Genomic DNA, 6,108 nt, shown 5'->3' on the forward strand with positions numbered 1-6,108 from the left:
TCAAATGATTTCAATTAGCCTATCAGAAGCTTTTAAAGCCATTACATAATTTTCTGGAATTTCCAAGCTGTTTATAGGCACATTCAATTTAGTGTATGTAAACTTCTGGAATTGTGATACAGTGAATTATAAGTGAAATAATCTGTCTGTAAACAATTGTTGGAAAAATGACTTGTGTCATGCACAAAGTAGATGTCCTAACCGACTTGCCAAAACTATAGTTTGTTAACAAGAAATTTGTGGAGTGGTTGAAAAACAAGTTTTAATGACTCCAACCTAAGTGTATGTAAACTTCCGACTTCAACTGTACATATGCATGATTACACAGAAGATTGATGAGGTGCTACGTACTGTTATTCTATCACCGTCAATGGGGCATTGTGATCCTTCATTCATGTCTCTGGGTGAAGGTCAGTCATGGACAACTGATGCTGAGATAATCAAAACAAAAGTGAAGGGATGGCTGAATGGATGTCCAGAAAACAGACTGACCTATTGACCTACTGGTTTGTCTGCTATATCTCAAGGCACTGCAGGCTAATGAATGTTTATGACATCATTTCAGGACAGGGATTGCTGATGTATAAGCTGATGCTGAATGGATACAAAAGAGCAAGTTCAGTGGCTTCTCAGAGAAATGTGAGGCATCATTGCTGAGTGTAATGACTATTGGGTAAATCCATTTGAATTAAATCCATTTTAAGCAAATTTGAGTTTACATGTTTTTAGATAATTGACGTTTAAAGTTTAAAAAATTAAAGTTTTTACTCAGATTTTTTTCTTCTCAAGAAACCTTGTTTGTAAGCTTTTAAATCATGTCAATCTCAACCGTTTATCTCTTCTGGTGATGAAGACATGGACGTCTCATGGTATGGTGGGATATGCAAAATAGGTCAACTTTGAGGACCTTTATCAACTGAATGTTTTGGCATCCAGATTCAAACACTCCCTTTATGAGCCCTTCTACCATGGGCAAACAGTCACTTTCTGAGCCCTTCTACCATGGGCAAACAGTCACTTTCTGAGCCCTTCTACCATGGGCAAACAGTCACTTCTGAGCCCTTCTACCTGGGCGAACAGTCACTTTCTGAGCCCTTCTAACATGGGCAAACAGTCACTTTCTGAGCCCTTCTACCATGGGCAAACCGTCACTTTCTGAGCCCTTCTACCATGGGCAAACAGTCACTTTCTGAGCCCTTCTACCATGGGCAAACAGTCACTTTCTGAGCCCTTCTACCATGGGCAAACAGTCACTTTCTGAGCCCTTCTAACATGGGCAAACAGTCACTTTCTGAGCCCTTCTACCATGGGCGAACAGTCACTTTCTGAGCCCTTCTACCATGGGCAAACAGTCACTTTCTGGGCCCTTCTACCATGGGCAAACAGTCACTTTCTGAGCCCTTCTACCATGGGCAAATAGTCACTTTCTGAGCCCTTCTACCCTGGGCAAACAGTCGCTTTCTGAGCCCTTCTACCATGGGCAAACAATCACTTTTTGAGCCCTTCTACCATGGGCAAACAGTCACTTTCTGAGCCCTTCTACCCTGGACAAACAGTCACTTTCTGAGCCCTTCTACCATGGGCAAACAGTCACTTCTGATCCCTTCTACCATGGGCAAACAGTCACTTTCTGAGCCCTTCTACCATGGGCAAACATTCACTTTCTGAGCCCTTCTACCATGGACAAACAGTCACTTTCTGAGCCCTTCTACCCTGGGCAAACAGTCACTTTCTGAGCCCTTCTACCCTGGGCAAACAGTCACTTTCTGAGCCCTTCTACCATGGGCAAACAGTCACTTCTGATCCCTTCTACCATGGGCAAACAGTCACTTTCTGAGCCCTTCTACCACGGGCAAACATTCACTTTCTGAGCCCTTCTACCATGGCCGAACAGTCACTTTCTGAGTCCTTCTACCATGGGCGAACAGTCACTTTCTGAGCCCTTCTACCATGGGCAAACAATCACTTTCTGAGCCCTTCTACCATGGGCAAACAGTCACTTTCTGAGCCCTTCTACCCTGGGCAAACAGTCACTTTCTGAGCCCTTCTACCATGGGCAAACAGTCACTTCTGATCCCTTCTACCATGGGCAAACAGTCACTTTCTGAGCCCTTCTACCACGGGCAAACATTCACTTTCTGAGCCCTTCTACCATGGCCGAACAGTCACTTTCTGAGTCCTTCTACCATGGGCAAACAGTCACTTTCTGAGCTCTTCTACCATGGGCAAACAGTCACTTTCTGAGCCCTTCTACCATGGGCAAATAGTCACTTTCTGAGCCCTTCTACCCTGGGCAAACAGTCACTTTCTGAGCCCTTCTACCATGGGCAAACAATCACTTTCTGAGCCCTTCTACCATGGGCAAACAATCACTTTCTGAGCCCTTCTACCATGGGCAAACAGTCACTTTCTGAGCCCTTCTACCCTGGACAAACAGTCACTTTCTGAGCCCTTCTACCATGGGCAAACAGTCACTTTCTGATCCCTTCTACCATGGGCAAACAGTCACTTTCTGAGCCCTTCTACCATGGGCAAACATTCACTTCCTGAGCCCTTCTACCATGGACAAACAGTCACTTTCTGAGCCCTTCTACCATGGGCAAACAGTCACTTTCTGAGCCCTTCTACCCTGGGCAAACAGTCACTTTCTGAGCCCTTCTACCATGGGCAAACAGTCACTTTCTGAGCCCTTCTACCACGGGCAAACATTCACTTTCTGAGCCCTTCTACCATGGCCGAACAGTCACTTTCTGAGTCCTTCTACCATGGGCAAACAGTCACTTTCTGAGCCCTTCTCCATGGGCAAACAATCACTTTCTGAGTCCTTCTACCATGGGCAAATAGTCACTTTCTGAGCCCTTCTACCCTGGGCAAACAGTCACTTTCTGATCCCTTCTACCCTGGGCAAACAGTCACTTTCTGAGCCCTTCTACCATGGGCAAACAGTCACTTTCTGATCCCTTCTACCATGGGCAAACAGTCACTTTCTGAGCCCTTCTACCACGGGCAAACATTCACTTTCTGAGCCCTTCTACCATGGAAAACATGTATCAAATCAAATGTTATTTATTACATGCGCCGAATGCAACTGTGAAATGCTTACAAGCCCTTAACCAACAATGCAGTTAAGAAAATTGAGTTAAGAAAATATTTACTAAATAAACTAAAGTAAAAAATTAAATAAAGTAACAAAATAAAATAACATTAATGAGGCTATATACAGAGGGGTACCAGTAGAGTCAATGTGCGGGGGTACAGGTTTCGTTCAAATCAAAAGGGGTGCTGTCAAAAAGTGACTGAAAACATGAGGGTTCTGGACTGCTGCTCAATCAATCATATACTGTATTTTAGTAAACATCTGACCACAGTGTAGTTGGTGATAAGACTGTTCAACCCTTCCCTTACTCATTCACTTACAGTACTCATCACAGCCAGTGTTATTTTTTCCCCACGGCTGTTGGAACGCTACAATCAAATGTCTTTGCGTGTTTTTTTAATGATTGTTTTCTGAATGATCTCTTGAAATCATTAATTTGGTCTTCTACACCCAAGTCTTTATCAAATCATGTTGCCATCCCCAATATTATGCTTCAACTGTGACTATCTTTCCACGTTGCAACATATACAGTGCCTTGCAGAAGTATTCTCCCCCTTGGTGTTTTTCCTATTTTGTTGCATTACAACCTGTAATTTAAATTGATTTTTATTTGGATTTCATGTAATGGACATATACAAAATAGTCAAAATTGGTGAAAAGAAATTAAAAAAATATTTGTTTCATAAAATTCAAAAGAATTGAAAAACGGAAAAGTGGTGCGTGCATATGTATTCACCCCCTTTGCTATGAAGCCCCTAAATAAGGTCTGGTGCAACCAATTGCCTTTAGAAGTCACATAATTAGTTAAATAAGGTCCACCTGTGTGCAATCTAAGTGTCACATGATCTCAGTATATGTAAATCTACATACATACATACATACATACATGCATGCATGTGCTGAAAGGCTCCAGAATCTGTAACACTACTAAGCAAGGGGCACCACCAAGCAAGCGGCACTATGAAGACCAAGGAGCGCTGCAAACCCAACACCTCCATCACCCCGAGAACACCATTGTGGTGGCAGCATCATGTTGTGGGGATGTTTTTCATCGGCAGGGACTGGAAAACTGGTCAGAATTGAAGGAATGATGGATGGTGCTAAATACAGGGAAGTTGTTTCAGTCTTCCAGAGATTTGAGACTGGGACGGAGGTTTACCTTCCAGCAGGACAATGACCCTAAGCATACTGCCAAAGCAACACTTGAGTGGTGTAAGGGCAAACATTTAAATGTCTTGGAATTGCCTAGTCAAAGCCCAGACCTCAATCCAATTGAGAATCTGTGGTATGACTTAAAGATTGCTGTACACCAGCGGAACCCATCCAATGTGAAGGAGCTGGAGCAGTTTTGCCTTGAATAATGGGCAAAAATCCCAATGGCTAGATGTGCCAAGCTTACAGAGACATACCCCAAGAGACATGCAGCTGTAACTGCTGCAAAAGGTGGCTCTACAAAGTATTGACTTTGGGGGGGTGAATAGTTATGCACGCTCAAGTTTTCCGTTTTTTTGTCTTATTTCTTGTTTGTCTAACAAGAAAAAAAAAATTGCATCTTCAAAACGGTAGGCATGTAGTGTAAATCAATCTATTTTAACCAGGTTGTAAGGCAACAAAATAGGAAAAATGCCAAGGGGGTGAATACTTTCGCAAGCCACTGTACAGTAGGAATCTAACACTAACAAGGACTCAGTGGTAGACATAACATAGTAAATTTAAATCCGAGATGTCCACAATCCATGTTATACAATGTGTTACAAATTACAATTCATATATGTTCCGAAATTTGAATCCATACAATGTTACAAATTGCAATTTGTACTATATGTTACGAATTTTCGAAATGTATGATATGCTACGAATTCCAATTTGTCGTGGCTAATGTTAGCTAGGTGGCTAACGTTAGCTATGCTAGTAGTTAGGGTTAGGGCGGGGTTAAGGTTAGGGTTAGGAGTTAGGTTAAAGGGGAAGGGTTAGCTGACATGTTAAGTGATTGCAAAGTAGAAAAACATTTGTAAGTAGTTGCAAAGTTGCTAAATAGCTCAAATGTTAATGTTGTCCGTGATGAGATTCAAATCTGCAACCAACCACTCCGACCAACCACTCTACTTTCGTTTTTGCCTTGAAGCTGCAACATATAACTTTTTGGGTGACCTGACCAAATTCACATAGAAGTGTGAGTTATAGAGCTGTCATTCTCATTGAAAGTAAGTCTAAGAAGAGGTAGATATGTTCTATGTGGCCTATTTCTATGCTTCCCGTTCTTAAGTTTAGTTTTTGTGTCTTTTACTTTTGGTTCTTGTTCACCAGCTTCAAACAGTTGAAAATAAAACATTTTTGGTTATTGAAAATATATTTCAAATGTAGATCATACATTGATTCTCTACACTATACATTGCTTGATTTGTCACATGAACGTTTGCAACCAGGAAATGACATGTTTTATTTCACCTTTATTTAACCAGGTAGGCCAGTTGAGTCCTAATTTACTACTGCAACATGGCCAAGATAAAGCAAAGCAGTGCGACAAAAACAACTACACAGAGCATATTGCACCTTTAAGTAACCTTTTGTCTTGTTATACTTTTTATTTTATGTTTTATAAAATATACAAAACATACACATACAAACGACAACATCATTCAAACATCAACTATATCACACCTGCCTTGATCCACTAGCACACACACCCATCTTCAATGCCCGCATCACTTTCTGCTACATGGCCTGAAACGGCACCATTTTATTTCTCTCTGTAGCCCACACACTTTTAATACTTAAATAATACATCATTAGATATTTCCATTGTATTAACGATGGTAGATTGATTGATTTCCAAGTTCCAAGCCATATCTTGAACTTTACAGACAGAGGGGTTAAAAGTAATTTTCTGTGTTTTGTAACCATACCAAACATAACATTTGAGACTAATTGGTATCCCGGAATTACGTTTACTATGATATGTCTAGTCCATGAGATCAGGCTGCTAACACAGTTCATGAGATTGTAACGAG

Source organism: Oncorhynchus masou, chromosome 13 (genome assembly GCF_036934945.1).
Source record: "Oncorhynchus masou masou isolate Uvic2021 chromosome 13, UVic_Omas_1.1, whole genome shotgun sequence".
In the NCBI taxonomy this organism is placed as follows: domain Eukaryota; kingdom Metazoa; phylum Chordata; class Actinopteri; order Salmoniformes; family Salmonidae; genus Oncorhynchus; species Oncorhynchus masou.